Source organism: Mustelus asterias, chromosome 13 (assembly GCF_964213995.1).
Source record: "Mustelus asterias chromosome 13, sMusAst1.hap1.1, whole genome shotgun sequence".
Lineage (NCBI taxonomy): Eukaryota > Metazoa > Chordata > Chondrichthyes > Carcharhiniformes > Triakidae > Mustelus > Mustelus asterias.
In genome coordinates this window covers 56,830,367-56,850,326 of record NC_135813.1, presented here as the reverse complement: position 1 = coordinate 56,850,326, position 19,960 = coordinate 56,830,367, and the positions used below count along the sequence as shown (strand labels likewise).

The following is a 19,960-nucleotide window of genomic DNA, read 5'->3' as shown; positions in this document are numbered from 1 at the left end:
ACGAGCGCTCAAATCTGTTAATGTCCATTTGGGATACATCCAAATTGTGATGCCTTGGTGAGGAGGGATGAACCCTTTCTTCATTCAACCCCCTCTGTTGATCACAACAAGATAAATCTAAAAAGGATCTCAGTGCTCGGTGGGTGGTGCCAGGGTTCCAGGTTGGCAGTGCCAGGGTCTCAGGCTGGCAGTGCCAAGATGGCACTGCTCAAGGGGCACTGTCTGCCCTTGCCTTTGCCCCCGACCACCCAGGGAGTTTCAATGGCTTCTGGTTCCACCAGTGATACCATCTCATCTGGTCCCCGTTGGTGGGGACCATATGTGATCCTCACCGGTGAGGAACTCCACCAGCAAGGTTGTTAAGGTAAGTGAGCCCAGACAATTGCATCCCGGGATCAATAATAATATTAAAATTAGCCAATGAATATTAAAATCAATCTTGCGCCCTTCCCGGCAGAACAAAGCCGGTAATATCACATGAGGCGAGAAACCAGGCACGAGCCCAGTTTTTCAGCTCGCCGCACCAATTGACCAGTGTGACGAGCCGGTAACATCTCCGCCCAGTCTTTTGCATGTGGCATGAACTATTTCATTACCTGAGGAGTTACAAATGGAACTGAATACTCCTCAATCATTGGTGAACATCCCCACTTCTGACCTCATGAGAGAGGAAAGGTTATTAATGAACTAGCTGAAGGTGATTGGGCTGAGGACACTGTTCTGTGGTGATGTCCTGAGGCTAGGATAACTGGCCTCCAAAAACCACAAGCATTTTCCTTTGTGTGAGCTATGATACCAGCCACTTACCTTAACAACCTTGCTGGTGGAGTTCCTCACCGGTGAGGATCACGTATGGTCCCCACCAACGGGGACCAGATGTGATGGTGTCACTGGTGGAACCAGAAGCCATTGAAACTCCCTGGGTGGTCGGGGGCAAAGGCAAGGGCAGACAGTGCCCCTTGAGCAGTGCCATCTTGGCACTGCCAGCCTGAGACCCTGGCACTGCCAACCTGGAATCCTGGCACTACCCTCATACCCATTAATTTCAATTTAACTAGAGCTGACCTTTGGGCAAACGCTGCCTTGATGCCAAAGGCAATCAACTCTCCTCTCACCCTCAACTCTTCTTTTTCTGTAATTGGAACTATGCTGTCCTGGCAGAACCCAAACTGAGCAGTGGTGCGGGTACTGGTGACTAAGTGCCACTTGATAGCACTGTCAATCCCTTCCATCACCTTGCTGATGATTGACAGTAGACTGATGGAGCGGTAATTGGGCAGATTGGATTTGTCCTGCTTTTTGAGGGAAGGACATACCTGAGCAATTTTTCACTTTGTCAGGTAAATGCCAACAATACTGGAACAAATTGGTCAGGGACACAAGTCTTCAGCACCACAGTCAAGAAGTTACTTAACTGGAAAGAAATGTAGGTGAGAGAGCACGGGGTGAGGGTTAGAACGTTAGCAACAGATTTTTGGATGGCAAGTTGTAAGTTGCCATTGACAAGTTACGAAGCAACAAAGGCAGGGATGAGAGTTCCCATTGTATATGAGTTGGGGCAAGGGCAAAGCTGGGTACAGCATTATGGAGATGGACATTGGCAATCTTAGTGTTGGCATGGATATGAGAACAGACAAAGTCTGCCTCATACCACTAGGTGCAGGAAGAGAATTGGAATGGAAAGCCCAAGACCAGGTTAGCAAAACCAATCAGATTGCAGCAATGTGATTGCAATGGAAGAACACTAATGAGAGGATCAGCTTGTATTTCTTGCTATAGGAGATTGGATTATCAATGCAAATCAGTCATGATTAGCTGTATTCATCAGTCAGCAAATCATCTCCTAACTCTGCCTAGCAGTCTGAAACATAATTATGAACAATCCATTCACTCTTTTAATTCTTCAATTCACGTGGAGATGATGTTTCCACTTATGGAAGAGTCTAAAAATAGAGGCATTAAAAATAAGATAATAACTAATAAACCCAAGAAAGGGTTCATGAGACACTTCTTTCCCCAGGGAATGGTCAAAATATTGAACTTGTTTCTATGCAGAGAACCGGTGGCAAATTGCACAGATGCCTTTAAGGGAAAGCCAGATAATTGCAAGAAAGGGACAGAAGGATAAATGAAATGTGGTGGGAAGAGATTTGTGTGGAGCATAAACACCAACATAGACCAGTTGGCAAGATCAGGGAATCAGCTCTTGTACCATAAAAGCAGCTAAGCCAATTATTTTTTTTGTAAGATGGGATAATATTAAAAAAAGGCCCATAATAATATCAAGAAATGGCCAAAGGCACTTGTAATGTCCTAACTATGTTACGGTTTGTGGGTTTTAACAGAAAAATAAAAGACTTGGTTTGCATATGTAGATTCAAACAAACACACAACAGGTTTTATTGAGGAGCTGCTCGCTGCACTGCATCAAGTACAAAACTGAAAGTAAAACAGCAGCCTGAGCACAAACCCTCATGACATCACCATCAATCATGTGATCAGCTCTTAAAGCAACCTGCACCTTTTAAAAATCTATAACAGCATTGGATATAGCAAAGGCAATGGGCCCTGAGACTATTTCAATAATATTACTTAAGACTTGTGCTCCAGAACTTCCCACGTTCCAGTACAGCTACAACAATGGCATCTACCTGGCATTGTGGAAAATTGAGCAGGTATGTCCTGTACATAAAAAGCAGGACAAATGCAACCCCGCCAATTACCGCCCAATCAGCCTACCCTTGATCATCAATAAAGTGATGGAAGGGGTCATCAACAGCACTATCAAACAGCACTTACTCAGCAATAACCTGCTCACAGATGCCCAGTTTGGGTTCCACCAGGATCACTCAGCTCCTGATGTCATTACAGCCTGGGTTCAAACATGGATAAAAGAGCTGAATGCCAGAGGTGAGGTAAGAGTGACTGCCCTTGATATCAAGGTCACATTTGACTGCGTTTTATATCAAGGAGCCCTAGCATAACTGGAGTCAATGGGAATCACAGGGAAAACTGTTCGCTGGTTAGAGTCATACCTGGTGCATAGGAAGATGGTTGTGGGTGTTGGAGGTCAGTCATCTCAGTTCCAGGGCATTACTTGGAGTTCATCGGGGTAGTATCCTAGGCCCAACCGTCTTCAGTTGCTTCATCAAAGATTTTCCTTAATGATAAGCCAGACGTGGGGGTGTTTGCCGTTGACTGCACAATGTTCAGCATCATTTGTGACTCCTCAGATACTGAAACTGTGCATGTCTAAATCCAACAAGAGAGGATCTAACAATCACCCCATTGATATTCAATGGCATTGCCAGAAACTTAACAGGACCAGCCATATAAATACTGCGGCTTCTCCAGCAAGTCAGAGGCTGGGAATCCTGCAGCGATTAACTCACCTCCAGACTCCCCAAAATCTGTCCAAAATCTACAAGGCACAAGTCAGGAGTGTGATGAATACTGTTTAGTTGGCTGGATGAGCTTGAACAACAATCAAGAAGCTTGACATCACCCAGGACAAAGCAGCCAACTCGGTTAGCACCCCATCCACAAATGTTCACTCCCTCCACCAGCGACGCACGGTAGCAGCAGTGTGTACCATTTACAAGGTGCATTGTAGGAACTCACCAAGACTTCTCAGACAGCACCTCACAAACCCACGACCATAGCATCGAAAAAAACAAGGGCAGCAGACACATGGGAACATTGCCACCAGGAAGTTTCCCTCCAAGATACTCATCATCCTGACTTGAAAATATATCGCTGTTCCTTCACAGCCACTGGGTCAAGATCCTGGACCTCCCTCCCTAACAGCACTGTGGGTGTACCTACACCACATGGGCTGCAGCAGTTCAGAAACAGCTCTTCACCACCTTCTCCAGGGGTGGACAACAAATGCCGGCCTAACCAGCGAAGCCCATATCTCTTGAATGAATTAAAGAAAATGATCCAACGGAAAAGTAAAATACTGCCGATGCTGGAAATCAGAAATAAAAACAGAATGTGCTGGAAATATTGAATAAGTCTGGCAACATCTGTGGAGAGAGGCTATTCAATGGTATTTGTCTACTGCACGCTCCCTCTAAATTTTCTCTGTACTGGGGAGGCTTCCCATTCTCAGAGCTCTCCCAGTTAGTCAGTGGACAGTTTACATTTCAGCAGTCGTGACGTACACTATGCGAGAAATTTGTCACAATGCCTGTTTCTTTTAGTATGCAGTGTGCTCTGTGGCTGCAGAAGGAATTTTGGTATGAGTGTGCAACCCTTGCAGCAGGACATAATGGGAATTGCCCATGACATTCTCCACCACGTGAAGAATGGTCGAAATTGATTTGGTCAATACTCTGAAAGTGGCATTTTAACATGAGCTGTGTGGCACCCTAATGAGGTGAGGGGAGATAGGGGAGAAATAATCAAATTCACATGAACAAATCATGCTTACCCTTGTAGTGATCCCTCCCACCCAAAGTCTCTCTTTTCCCGTTTCGTCCAAACTGAGAAATTTTAACTCAGTGGAAGGCGATTAAAGGAGGACTCAGATGGAAGGTAATTAGCAAAAGAATCAGAGGGGAGAATTAGGAGTTTTTTTGACATTGGGTGGTGAGAGCATACTCAAAAGTAACTTTTGAAGAGGAATTCTGAAAAGTACTTGAATGGAAAAGTTTTATAGGGCATTGGGGAGAGCGCAGAAGAGTGGCTCTAATTGGTAACACTTTCAAAGAGCCAGCACGGTCACAATGGGCTGAATGAACTCCATCTGTGCTATAAAATTTAAGCAATAAAGATTATTTCAATGTGCATCCTTTCCTGTGAGCAATTTTAGGTTGGAATATTTTAGTTTTAAATAATCATGGAACTTCCCAAAGCATTGTCCATAGATCAACAGCCTGATAAAATAAACTGAAGCTATAACTACAAAAGAGAAGTGACCAACACAACAGCACCAAGGTGACTGAATGAAGAGCTGTGATGCACCGCTGTGACCTCAAATCCACTCTACAGCATGGACAGATTGCTCTCCTTTTAAAACTGGGTTTCAGCTGAGGCTCAAGGATAGCAGTCTTACCTCTGAGTCAGAAGATTGTGAGTTCAAGCACCCCCCCTCAGAGACTTGAGCTTGTAAACTAGACTGGTCGTACTGAGGCAACACTGCACTCTCGGAGCTGGTGAAATGGTCTTTGGATGAAATGTTAAATCCCTATCCCTATCTGAAATGTCTGGTGTTCTTCAGCATTTATAAGATAAATAAATATAACACCATTACTCTCGATCATCAGTAAAGTGATAGAAGGGCTCATTGACAGTGCTATCAAGCAGCACCTGCTCAGCAATAATCTGCTCAGTGACGCAGTTTGGGTTTTGCCAGGGTCACTCAGCTCCGGTTCTCATTGCAGCCTTAGTTCAAACATGGACCAAAGAGCTGAATGCCAGAGGTGAGGGGACAGTGACTGCCCTTGACATCAAAGCCACATTCGACCGAGTGTGGCATCAAGGGGCAAACTCTCCACTGATTGGAGTCATTCCTGGTACATAGAAAGATTGTTATGGTTGTGGAGGGTCAGTCATCTCAGCTCCAGGACATCTCTGCAGGAATCCCTCAGGGCAGTGTCCTAGGCCCAACCATCTTCAGCTGCTTCATCAATGACCTTCCCACCGTCATAAGGACAGAAGTGGGGATGTTCGCCGATGATTGCACAATGTTGAGCACCATTCGTGACTCCTCAGATAGTGAAGCAGTCCATGTTCAAATGCAACAAGACTTGGACAATATCCAGGCTTGGGCTGACAAGTGGCAAGTAACATTCGCGCCACACAAATGCCAGGCAATGACCGCCACCAATAAGAGACACTCTAACCATGCACTTTGACATTCAATGGTGTTACCATCACTGAATCCCCCACTGTCAACATCCTTGGGTTTACCATTGACCAGAAACTCAAATGGACTCACCATATAAACACAGTGGCTACAAGAGCAGGTCAGAGGCTAAGAATATTGCAGTGAATAACTCACCTCCTGACTCCCCAAAGCACAAATCGGGAGTGTGATGGAATACTCCCCACTTGCCTGGATGGGTGCAACTCCAACAACACTCAAGAAGCTTGACACCATCCAGGACAAAGCAGCCCGCTTGATTGACACCACATCTACAAACATTCAATCCCTCCACCACCAATGCTCAGTAGCAGCAGTGTGTACTATCTACAAGATGCACCGCAGCAATTCACCAAAGATCCTTAGACAGCACCTTCCAAACCCACAGCCACTTTCACCAAGAAGGACAAGGGCAGCAGATAAAGTTTCCCTCCAAGCCACTCACCATCTTCACTTGGAAATATATCGCCGTTCCTTTGCAGTCGCTGGGTCAAAATCCTGGAATTCCCTCCCTAACGGCATTATGGGTCAACCCACAGAACATGGACTGCAGCGATTCAAGAAGGCAGCTCACCACCACCTTCTCAAGAGCAACCAGAGATGGGCAATAAATGCTGGCCGGCCAGCAACACCCATGTCCCATGAATGAATAAAAATAAAAGTTCATGAGCATTCAATGCTTATCTGACTTCAAATGGTGTAATTTGGAATGAGTATTCATTCACAAAATTAATGTTCCTTCATAATGAAAAAAATCCCTTTAATGAGCATTATTAAAAGCTCTCAAGACTACTTGAAAGGCGTAACTGCTTGTCAAGGTCATGGAAGCTGTCTTCCTCATTTGGAAGCAATCATTAGTAATTGGAAGCACTTGGGAATTCAAGGGAATAATGTCTTCGCCAACTCTGGGGAAAAGGACACTGTGCCAAGGGTAGGGGAAGTGGTACAGTAAAGAAATAGTCAACGATGTAATTAACAAAGTAAATGTAGCACCACTGAGAAGTAAATTTAAAAGTATATTAGGGATTAAGAAAGCTAACTACTCATCAAGGCTCTGTGACAGCACCTTCCATACCCATGACCTCTATCACCTAGAATGACAGGGGAAGTAGACGCATGGAGACATCACCACCTACAGATTCTTCTGCAAGCCACATATCACCCTAACTCGCCATTCCTTCACTGCTGCTGAGTCAAAATTCTGGAATTGCTTTCCTGAATGCCCCCTCTAATTGGCCACTGGTCTTGAATACCTGATCTCTGAGACCCAGGAGCTGGGTGGGCAATGTGGCCCTGGAACCACAAGATGATTCATATCATCCTCCACAACCTGCAGCTCACGCCGTCAGCAATGACAAGGAGCTCAACTGGCTGCCGGAGGAATCACCATAGCTCAGGCTAGGGTCCTCACCAACATCCAGGTCTTGCCTAGCCATCCCAACAAGGTTTATGCCTGAAGGTGAAAGATCAGAAAAAGATAAAGTGAATTCATTTTTAAAAGAAAACAATACATTGCCCAATGCAGTGGCCCAAAGGCATTTAAGTCTGTAAGTGGAATATGTTGCTTATTTGGAACTGAAAAACAATAAATTAGAAATTAAAGTTGCTTCCTTTTCATTTTTACATTTTGTTCAACTGTTCATAGTTAAGCTGCTTTATTTGTTATACTTAAATTGTGTTATTGAATAAAGTTTATTTTACTATAAAAGATCCCTAATTTGTCAGTGGAATTACTCTGGAGCGAATCATCCTACCCTCACATTTATGTCAAAATAGAAAAATTGTTGGGGTCTAGTCTGGTGTCATCAGGTAACTTGGAGTTCTGGTCCAGCACCCTAACAAAAGGGAGAGACGCCGGTAAGGTGTTTTCCCTGGTTGGGGAGTCTAGAACCAGGGGACATAATTTCAAAATAAGAAGGAAGCCACTTAATACCAAGATAAGAAGAAATTATTTTACTCAGAGAGGCGTGAATGTTTGGAATTCTCTACCCCAGGTGCTATGGAAGTTCTGTTTAAAGTAGAGATTTACAGACTTCTAAATACCAATGACATAAAGAGATATGAGGATAGTGAGGGATAAGGACATTGAAGTAGATGATCAGCCATGATCTTATTGAATGGCGGAGCAGACTCGATGGGCTGAATGACCTACTCCTATTCCTATGTTCCAGCACTGGAGTGTCAGACTAGATTTCATGCTTATAACTCTAGGGTAGGGCAACACAACAACGCACAACCTCTCAGAGACATGGGTGCTATCCACTGAACCAAGGCTGCCACCTTTATAACCACCTGGGAGTTAGCAAGTGCCAGCAAATGTCTAATCAAAGAGACTGGCTGTAGGAAGTTATCTGATGTAACCTCCTGTAACATGTTAGGATTTGCAGCCCTACTTGGAACTGGAGACATTTGTTTTGTGAAGGTCCTTGTTGTTATCCAAACTAATAGGGATGGAACATCTGGTCACAGATGTCGCAATTCAGTTGACCCAGATAGACAAATTTCTATTCCAAACAGGGGATTCCAATGTGCCAGATCACTTCCCATAGCACAGAACTGATGAGTGAAGAAATATTTCATGTTCATCCAGGAGTAATAAATATTTGCCCGAATTATTGTGTGCATTTGCCAAACAGCAGATTGTGCTTGTGAGTGAAAATATTAGAATTTTAGCAATGCTCCAAAGCATTAAAGGGAATCACTATAGCAGCTTAGTTAAAATTAACATCTTATTAGGTAAATATGCTGGATTGAGTCTTCTAATTCTTTCTTCCCACACCAATGGCAATGAAGCTGACAAAGAATGTGTTAAATCTATATCTTTAGATAATTTTTCCTGGAACACGCCATCAGCCACTGTAGCTTGAGGGGCGCCACTCCACATCAGACATGTCTGACCAGGAGATTCTCCTGTTCTCACTCCTGCCATGGTCACATTGGTAGGATTTACAGGTTGATAACCGGGTTACACACAACTTCCTGGCCAGTGGGACTCGAACGCAGAGCTTGTGACCCAGAGGCAGGGACAACATCCACAGTGTCACAAGACCTCTCTGGATTGAGTAGGACAGAGCCAAACAAAACACAAAGTCTCATTATTACTTGATCTCAGCCAAGCTTTGTTGGAATCATCGTCTAAGAGTCACTGCACTAAAGAAGGGAAAGCCAACTATTCCCATTCCTTACGGCTATCCAAGAGTGGAATTACATGGAATATACTGAACAGAAACAGGCCATTTGGCCCAACCAGTTTGTGCTTGTCTTTACAATCCACATACATTTCCATCAACCGATCTCAGCATTTCAGCATATTTATTTTCTTTTCTCTCATGTATTCATCCAGTTCCATTTTGAAAGCATCTTAGTCATTTGTCATTATGGTAATGAGTTCCACATTCTAACCATCCTTTGAGTAAAACTTCTCCTTACTTCTCGAGTGAATTTATTACTAATTATCTTGGGTTGAATTTTACAGCCACCTTGCTGGTGTATTTGAAGACATAGAATGTAAAATAAAGCTCATGGCCAGCCTGCTGCCCTCCTGCCCACTCTGACCTCTCCCGCATATTACCAAGGCAGGTAAGGCATCAGCCATCACCGCTTCCCCCACCCAACACTGCTCTTATACCTATTGAGGCCCTTAAGTGGATAACTAACCGTCATGGAAGGCCCTTATTCCATATCTGCCACAATTCCTTTGTCATCAGGGAAAGGTGAAAGCAAAGCAAGAAGCCCAGCAACTTTGATACTGCGGATAGTTATCAGACAAGAAAGCGGGGGCTGCCTCCCTTGCTCATTGAGGGCATCCCCTGAGATGGTACCCCTCTTTGTCCATCCCCTCCCCACTGCTTTTCTCCACACCTCCTTTGCAGGGTCTCCCAGCCATGCCCCTCCTCCCTCGTCCTCGTCCTCCCCACCCCACCCCCCTCACCCCATCTCCTAAACCCTACAGCTTGCTTGAAGTCCACGAAACATTTTCACTTCTTGGTGGAGACTGTCTCTAGCTCCAGCAGCGGTCATTAGTTCTGGGATGCTCAAGCTTGAGGTGGAGGTGCCATTCTGCACTCATCAATGCTGCCCCAGTGTGTTATCGCTGTCTTCTCCATTTCAAAATGGATTGCATGTGAATCAGTGAAAGAGTACAGATATTCACATTGGTGAGGTGCCAACCAACTTTTAGTTTGAGAGGATGAGTAATTTGCACTATTTTCCTGTGCTGGTGCAGGTTTTGAAAGCCTTAGAAAAATTCACTTACTTTGAGAGTTTGTGATCACTGGGGAAAACCCGATGAGGAGTCGGGGAAATTCTGAAAACTATGGGTAAAATGTTTCCAAACCATCAAATGACACAATTCAATGCTGCATTGAAATCTAGACATGTTTTAAAGCAGTGATTCAGCATAAGGCTCTGTTCTGCAAAGGTAAGTTAACCATTACACACCTATCATTGTGTAAGTGTTGACATGCATTACAGTACCTTTTCCATTGGATAAAGTGTCAGAATGCATTCAAAAATGTAGAAATATGTGTTGGTAAACTCTCTGTGTCATGCTTGTCAGGAATTTAAATATGCATACAGCTTCGACTGTCAGAAAAAAACCTTTTGTGTTTGAAAGGAATAAGAAATTTGAATATCTGTACTCATTCACTGATTCACATGCAATCCATTTTGAAATGGAGAAGACACCATTTGTTCTTTCAATTTCAGGCTCTGGGAGTTGTAACAATATTGTGATAGCCGTGTCCATTATGAACGTTTGACTGAGTCTCAAATGCTTCGGGCTGGTTGACACTGCAGTCCAGGGGGATGGACAGAACATTTTATCAGCTTGCTATAATAGTCAGCATTTGATATGCTTTCAGAGTACATGGTTGTCTGTCTATACAACTTAAAGGTCACTTAAAGGTTTTTTTCAATGGAAAAATCCATTCGTAGTATCAATAACAGATCTTTGAATGAAAGTTTGAATACAGTGCCCCGGGTTTAGTTTCTTTACAGCTGCATGCAAAATAGTTCCCATTAACAAGGGAGGATACAGGGGGCATAGGGTGGCATTTGGGGTCTGAGGGGGCATGGAGTTCTGAGGAGGCATGGAGAAAACATGAGGGGACTTTGAGGGCATGAGATATCTGAAGTGACATGGAGATGGCATAGGGGATCTGTGGGGCATTCATGGCATTGGGATCTGAGGGGCACAGGGAGTGGGTGTAGGGGATGAGGGGAGGCCGAGGTTTAGGGAGCCATTGAGTTTTTATTTTCTGAGCTGTGTGATTATTCCATTTTTCCTACCAAAATCATCTCCTTAAGTCCAAATCAATCATGTAAATGATGACTAACAATGGTCTCAGTTCTGATCCTTATGCTGCTCCGTACCTTCCTCCAGTCAGAGTAAGTATGCTTTACCCCTATTCTCTGCTTTGATTTTATAATTAATTTCCTATCCATTCAGCTATTTGCGTCCTCGCTACACATGCTCTCATATTTTTCATGATTTGATTTGATTTATTTTTGTTACATTTATTAGCATACAGTGAAAAGTATTGTTTCTTGCGCACTATACAGACAAAACATACCGTTCATAGAGAAGGAAACGAGAGAGTGCAGAATGTAGTGTTACAGTCATAGCCAGGGTGTAGAGAAAGATCAACTTAATGCAAGGTAAGTCCATTCAAAAGTCGTAGCAGGGAAGAAGCTGTTCTTGAGTCGGTTGGTACGTGACCTCAGACCTTTGTATCTTTTTCCCGAAGGAAGAAGGTGGAAGAGAGAATATCCAGGGTGCGTGGGGTCCTTAATTATGCTGGCTGCTTTGCCGAGGCATCGGAAAGTATAGACAGAGTCAATGGATGGGAGACTGGTTTGCGTGATGGATTGGGCTACATTCACGATCTTTTGTAGTTCCTTGCGGTCTTGGGCAGAGCAGGAGCCGTACCAAGCTGTGGTATAACCAGAAAGAATGCTTTCTATGGTGCATCTGTAAAAGTTGGTGAGAGTCGTAGCTGACATGCCAAATTTCCTTAGTCTTCTGAGAAAGTAGAGGCGTTGGTGGGCTTTCTTAACTATAGTGTCAGCATGGCGGGACCAGGACAGGTTGTTGGTGATCTGGACATCTAAAAACTTGAAGCTCTCGGCCCTTTCTACTTCGTGATTTGATTTAATATTGTCACGTATTGGGATACAGTGAAAAGTATTGTTTCTTGCGTGCTATACAAAGCATACCGTACATAGAGAAGGAAAGGCGAGAGTGCAGAATGTAGTGTTACAGTCATAGCTAGGGTGTAGAGAAAGATCAACTTAATGTGAGGTAGGTCCATTCAAAAGTCTGATGCAGCAGGGAAGAAGCTGTTCTTGAGTCGGTTGGTACGTAATCTCAGACTTTTGTATCTTTTTCCCGACGGAAAAAGGTAGAAGAGTATGTCCGTGGTGTGTGGGGTCCTTGATTATGCTGACTGCTTTTCCGAAGCAGCGGGAAGTATAGAAGAGTCAATGGATGGCAGTTTGGTTTGCGTGATGGAATGGGCTTTGTTCACAACCCTTTGTAGTTTATTACTGTCTTGGACAGAGTGGGAGCCATACGAAGCTGTGATACAACCAGAATTAATGCTTTCTATGGTGCATCTGTAAAGGTTAGTGAGAATCGTAGCTGACATGCCAAATTTCCTTAGCCTCCTGAGAAAGTAGAGGCGTTGGTGGGCTTTCTTAACCTTAGCATGGGCATGGAGGGACCAGGACAGGTTGTTGATGATCTGGACACCTAGAAACTTGAAGCTCTCGACCCTTTCTACTTCACCCCCATTGATGTAGACAGGGGCATGTCCACCACTATACTTCCTGAAATCGATAACTATCTCCTTCATTTTGTTGACCAACCCTGTGGTACCCTTTTGAAAGCATGTGCTAGAATATGTGAACGTGCAGATTGGACTGGGACTAATTGGATAACTCTTCCAAAGAACAGACACAATATGCCACATGCCCCTTTCTATGCTGTATGATTCTATGAAATTCTACATATATTCATACTGACAACCTGAGGCATATACAAAGTGTTGAAGAGTTGTGACACTGGATTAAGTCAGGGATTGAGAGGTTCTTCAATAGCACCTTCCAAACCCGCAACCTCTCCCACCACGAAGGACAAGGGGACTAGATGCATGGGAACACCACCACCTGCAAATTCCCTGATAAGCCACACACCACCCCGAGTTGAAACTATATCGTTGTTCCTTCACTGTCGCGTGGTCAAAATCTTGGGATCCCTCCTTAACAGCACTGTGGATGTACCTACATCAAATGGACTGCAGCAGTTCAAGAAGGTGGCTCATCAACATCTTCTCAAAGGCAATTAGAGATGGGCAATACAAATGCAATACCCACATTCCCCCTAAGAATAAAAATACCCACCAAAATGAATTATCAAATTGACTAATGAATAAGAGCTACAGGACCTGATAAAATTGTACGTAAATAAGAGTCAGTACCTTCAGGGAAAAAGGTGTACTGAGCAAATAGGAACATCGAAGGAGATGCTAAACCATGACCTTTTGATGCTGGATAGAAAAGGTCATATGTCGGTAGACAAAGGTGATTGTGGGTTTTATTGCAGTGGGGAATTGAGTATTATAATAAGGTTCTGGTGTTGGTTGGGCCACAGTTAATAGTATTGGCGGCATTGTTGCTCCCACTTAGAGGAGGGAAACTGCAGAAAGGGAATAGTGAAAATCCACATGGAATACTGGGAGGTTATGGAGTAAAACTTCCCATCTGTCGCTCCTTGGCACACATTGGAAGAAAATATTGCAAAATTGCTCACTCTCGGCCAAATGCTGTACAACTGAGACTGGGAGTGTGTGACTTTGGGAAGTGCTCTACTAGTGCACGCCAAGGTTGGCTCGTTGGAATTAGTTATTACGTAAGACTTTAAAAGTTGTGAGGTAGAAATTCAAAGACACTGTGCTTGTTTAACAGGTATAAAACGGACACAAAAACATCCAATATGGTGGGCTGTGAGTGTGCACACATCCTGGGCCTGAATTTTAGGCCTCACCAGGGCTAGGATTGGAGGTGACCAGGAGCTGAAAACAGCTGCACTGGCACATGCTGGTTCTATGATTTCATCCTGAAGGATGGAGGGGTTCGGCAGGACTACCTGCCCACATGCCACTCGGATTTTCCAGAAAGCCTGCAGGCTTCCACAGATGGGGGCTGCTAGTTTAGATGCCTGGAGATGGTCTTCTGGAGACAGAGCCAGGAGGATCGGTGGTGGCGGGCAGGCAGACCCGCCCTGTCAATGGGTACCACAGCAATCACAGGCTGCCCTACGGAGGGGCTCCCACTCTCCACCCACACAATGATGGCCTCATTACTGGGTCAAATTTTTAAAAATTCGAGAGAGGGCACCTCCCTTTTTGGGGCACTGTCTCTCTGAATTACCTGCGGCACAGTGTCACTATGGGTGGCATGGTGGTTGGCACTGCTGCCTCACAGCGCCAGGGACCTGGGTTCGATTCCCGGTTTGGGTCACTGTTCGTGCAGAGTCTGCACATTCTTCCCGTGTCTGCGTGGGTTTCCTCTGGGTGCTCCGGTTTCCTCCCACAGTCCAAAAGGCGTCTTGGTTAGATGCATTGGCCATGCTAAATTCTCCCTCAGTGTACCCGAACAGGCCCCGGAGTGTGGTGACTAGGGGATTTTCACAGTAACTTCATTGCAGTGTTTTCTCGTGACACGAATAAAAAGATTCCTTTCCAGCCGGAAGGCATCTGGTTGGCCCTCCAGCTTTGAGATCTTGCCTGCCGGAGTTACTTGGATGTCGAGTCCTCTCTCTAGTCACTAGTTAGCCATCCCGGGGGAAAATCACATTGGATGTTTGCCATTTGGTGCAGCTTTCCAAACCACATGTCAGCCTAGCGAGGTTCAGCAGTCCACAGGTCTGCCTGGAGCACTGGCCCCCCAGCCCACTGGATGGAGCAGAGGAACTGGCACCTGGCTGGTAGGGCTACCTTTAGCTCTTCCCCATCTCTGAGCCCAGCCTGCTGAGTGGGAAATGTGCTGCCACCGTATTGGCATAGGCATCGATAAAGACGTGCAGTGTGAAACAGGTACTTGCCACTTGCCATATTCCAAGCGGTTTGGAGCTGTCACTGGCAGTGGTGCAGAAACGTAATGGAGCCATGACACTCTCTGCCAGGCTAGAGAAGAGGCCAGGTACTTCTGTGTTTTTGCTTCGCTTACTCACCAGCTGCCTTATGCAAACAAATAATTACCCTTTTAATTCCAACAGACTTGTTTTGGCCTCTTGTTCAACGTATTATAAAAGCATCAGGGAGGAAGGGATCTTGCAATACGCTTGATAGATTCTGCAGATATTTCCTCCCAGAGGAAAAATTAAAATTTAAAAATGAATATCAGAAACCAAACTATGGCTTTTCTTTCAAAACAAAGGGTAGCAGTTCCAGGAAAATGCCAGTGAAATGTTTATTGTGCACAGTAATGGGCAGGCTGTTCAAATACATGCAGGAAGCACGATCAGGAGGAAACTGACATTTTTCATTTGTTCTCCGGATTCCGGCGGGGCCGAATCTTTGGCTGCCCTTTAAAGCTATTGGTGGGCCACCTCCACAACTGCTGCTGTCGTTGTGGTGATGGTGCTTCAGCTATGTTGGCTGGAATTAATTAGTTGCAGAAAATAATTTGCATTATAAATCTTCATAGCGGTTAGACATAAAAATGCTGAGGTTAAAGAGATGTCCACAAATAATCTATCCAGATGTTAAGAACATAGGAACAGGGTATAGGCCCATTAAGCCGCTTGAGCCTGCTCTCTCATTCAATTAGATTTTGGCTTGAACATGTTCAGCTTCCACACATTCACTGTCCTCTGAGTGAAGAAAGCCTAAATGGCTTTCCCCTAATTTTGCGGCTGTGCTTCCTGGTTCTAGAGCAGCCAGAGAAAACATGCTTTCTGCATCTACCCTGTCGAGCCTGCTAATAATTTTGTAAGTTTCAATGAGGGCAGAAAAGTTCGTGACCAACTTCAAGCATTGATCTGGCAGTGGGAGCCAGCGGCAAAATGCGATGAGAGGAGGTGGCGGCGAGGAGAGGCTGCGCGGGGTGGGGGGGGGGCGGGATGCGTGTTTGAGCCTCGGCAAAAGCTGAGTGTGTGTGAGGATGAGTGTGTGTGTGTGTGTGCAAGGATGAGCATGTGCGTGTGTGTATATGTGTGTGAGGATGTGCGTGTGTGTATATGTGTGTGAGGATGTGTGTGTGTGTGCGAGGATGTGTGTGTGTGTGTATGGGTGTGTGAGGATGTGTGTACGTGTGTGTGAGGATGTGTGTGTGCGTGTGTGTGAGGATGTGTGTGTGCGTGTGTGTGAGGATGTGTGTGTGTGTGTGTGTGAGGATGTGTGTGTGTGTGTGTGTGAGGATGTGTGTGTGCGTGTGTGTGAGGATGTGTGTGTGTGTGTGTGTGTGTGAGGATGTGTGTGTGTGTGTGTGTGTGTGAGGATGTGTGTGTGTGTGAGGACGTGTGTGTGAGGATGTGTGTGTGAGGATGTGTGTGCGTGTGTGTGAGGATGTGTATGTGTGTGTGTGTGCGAGGATGTGTGTGTGTGAGGATGTGTGTGTGAGGATGTGTGTGTGAGGATGTGTGTGTGTGTGTGTGTGAGGGTGTGTGTGTGTGTGTGGATGTGTGTGTGTGAGGATGTGTGTGTGAGGATGTGTGTGTGAGGATGTGTGTGTGAGGGTGTGTGTGAGGATGTGTGCGAGGATGTGTGTGTGGATGTGTGCGAGGATGTGTGCGAGGATGTGTGCGAGGATGTGTGCGAGGATGTGTGCGAGGATGTGTGTGTGTGTGAGGATGTGTGTGTGTGAGGATGTGTGTGTGTGAGGATGTGTGTGTGTGAGGATGTGTGTGTGTGAGGATGTGTATGTGTGTGTGTGTGTGAGGATGTGTATGTGTGTGTGTGTGTGTGTGTGTGGATGTGTGTGTGTGAGGATGTGTGTGTGTGTGTGAGGATGTGTGTGTGTGAGGATGTGTGTGTGTGAGGATGTGTGTGTGAGGATGTGTGTGTGTGTGTGTGAGGATGTGTGCGAGGATGTGTGTGTATGTGTGTGTGCGAGGATGTGTGTGTGCAAGGATGTGTGTGTGCAAGGATGTGTGTGTGCATGTGTGCGAGGATGTGTGCGTGCGTGTGTGTGTGCGAGGATGTGTGTGTGTGTGTGTGCAAGGATGTGTGTGTGCAAGGATGTGTGTGTGTGCGAGGATGTGTGTGTGTGTGTGTGAGGATGGATGTATGTGTGTGTGTGTGTGTGTGCAAGGATGTGTGTATGTGTGTGTGCGCGAGGATGTGTGCGTGTGTGTGTGTGTGTGTGAGGATGTGTGTGTGTGCGCGAGGATGTGTGTGTGTGTGTGAGGATGGATGTATGTGTGTGTGTGCAAGGATGTGTGCATGTGTGCGAGGATGTGTGCGTGCGTGCATGTGTGTGCAAGGATGTGTGTGCGAGGATGTGTGTGTGCGCGTGTGTGTGTGTGTGTGCGAGGATGCGTGTGTGTGAGGATGTGTGCGTGTGCGCGAGGATGTGTGTGTGAGGATGTGTGTGTGTGAGGATGTGTGTGTGCGAGGATGTGTGTGTGTGTGTGCGAGGATGTGTGTGTGTGTGTGTGCGAGGATGTGTGTGCGTGTGTGCGAGGATGTGTGTGCGTGTGTGCGAGGATGTATGTGTATGTGTGTGCGAGGATGTGTGTGTGCGAGGATGTGTGTGTGCGAGGATGTGTGTGTGCGAGGATGTGTGTGTGTGAGGACATGTGAGTGTGTATGTGTGTGAGGATGTGTGTGTATGTGTGTGAGGATGTATGTGTGTGTGTGTGCGCGAGGATGTGTGTGTGTGTGTGTGTGTGTGCGCGAGGATGTGTGTGTGTGTGCGAGGATGTGTGTGCGTGTGTGCGAGGATGTGTGTGTGCGAGGATGTGTGTGTGCGAGGATGTGTGTGTGTGTGTGTGCGAGGATGTGTGTGTGCGCGAGGATGTGTGTGTGTGTGAGGACATGTGAGTATGTATGTGTGTGAGGATGTGTGTGTGTGTGTGTGTGTGTGTGTGTGTGTGCGAGGATGTGTATGTGTGTGAGGATGTGTGTGTGTGTGTGTGTGTGTGTGTGTGGATGAGACCATAAGACGTAGGAGCAGAAGTAGGCCATTCGGCCCATCGAGTCTGCTCCGCCATTCAATGAGATCATGACTGATCTGAAATAATAATCCTCAACTCCACTTTCCTGCCTTATCCCCTTATCCTTGATTTCCTTACTAATTAAAAATCTGTCTATCTCAGCCTTGAACATACTTAACGACCCAGCCTCTACAGCTCTCTGCGGTAAAGAATTCCATAGATTCACTACCCTCTGAGAGAAGAAATTCCTCCTCATCTCTGTCTTAAATGGGCGACCCCTTACTCTGAGATTCTGCCCTCTGGTCCTAGACTCTCCCACAAGAGGAAACAAGCTCTCAGCATCCACCCTGTCAAACCCCGAGAATCCGATATATCTCAATAAGGTCACCTCGCATTCTTCTAAACTTAACCTCTCCTCATAAGAGAATCCCTCCATACCTGGGATCAACCTAGTGAACCTTCTCTGGACTGCCTCCAATGCCAGTGTATCTCCCCTTATAAGGGGATCAAAACTGTTCACAGTATTCCAGGTGTGGTCTAACTAGTCCCTTCTATAGTTTTAGCAAGACTTCCCTACTTTTATACTTCATTCCCTTTGAAATAAAGGCCAACATTCCATTTACCTGCAGAACTCTCACGCTAGCTTTTTGCGATTTATGCACGAGGACCCCCAAATCTCTCTGTGCTGCAGCTTTCTGCCGTCTTTCTCTATTTAAATAATATTCAACCCCTTTATTCTTTCTACCAAAGTGCATAGTTTCACATTTTCCACATTATATTCCAGCTGCCATGTTTTTGCCCACTCACCTAACCTGTCTGTATCTCTCTGTAGATTCTGTCATCCTCCCTGCTTGCCTTCCACCTATTTTTGTGTTATCTGCAAACTTGGCAAGAGGACACTCACTTCCCTTGTCCAAGTCATTAATATATATTGTAAATAATTGTGGCCCCAGCACTGATCCCTGCGGCACTCCACTAGTTACAGGTTGCCATCCTGAAAATGTACCTCTTATCCCAACTCTCAGTCTTCTATCAGTTAGTCAATCCTCTATCCATGTTAACATACTACCCCCAACACAATAGGCTCTTATCTTATTAAGCACCTTTTGTGCAGTACTTTATCAAACACTTTTTGGAAATCCAAGTATATTACATCCATTGGTTCTCCTTTATCTATCCTGCTCATTACCATCTCAAAGAATTCTAATAAGTTTGTTAGACATGATTTCTCCTTCATGAAGCCAAGCTGACTCTGCTTAATTATATTAAACACTTACGGTAGCACGATGACACTGTGGTTAGCACTGCTGCCTCATAGTGCCAGGGACCTGGGCTTGATTCCGGCCTTGGTAACTGTCTGTGTGGAGTTTGCACATTCTCCCACGTCTGCGTGGGTTTCCGCCAAGTGCTCCGGTTTCCTCCCACAATCCAAGGATGTGCAGTTCATATGGATTGGCCATGCTAAACAGCATGGTGGCAGGCAGGCCTGGGTAAGATGCTTTTTTGGAGAGTCGGTGCAGACTCGATGGGTCAAATGGCCTCCTACGTTGTAGGGATTTTATAGTTCGTAATGCTCTGCTATTACAGCCTTTATAATGAACGCTAACATTTCCCCAATGATAGAAGTTAAGCTAACTGACCTATATTTACTTGTTTTTGTCTTATCTTGGCCATTTTTCAATATTCTGGGACTTTTCTAGAAATTAAGGATTATTGGAAGATTGCTACCAGTGCATTCACCAGTTGTGTAGCTACTTCCATTAATATCCTGGGATACAATCCATCAGGGGACTTATCAGCCTTTAGGCCCATTAGTTTCCTTAGTACTTTTTCTCTAGTGATTGCATTTATTTCCTCCCCACTTCTGCTCCTTGATTATTTAATACTTTTGGAATATTATTAGTGTCGTGTGTGTGTGTGTGAGGCAAGTGTAT

At 45.3% G+C, this 19,960-nt stretch overlaps 1 protein-coding gene across 1 annotated transcript in view; it reads left to right on the top strand.

Moving 5' to 3' along the window:
* The window catches only part of LOC144502648 (uncharacterized), a 217,417-nt gene extending 197,468 nt beyond the window's left edge, over nt 1–19,949 (top strand). The window contains exon 13 of the transcript XR_013499372.1: nt 19,930–19,949. The gene's annotated coding sequence lies outside the window, so the exon portion shown is untranslated. The remainder of the gene's footprint in view (nt 1–19,929) is intronic.
* The last annotated feature ends 11 nt before the right edge of the window (nt 19,950–19,960 follow it).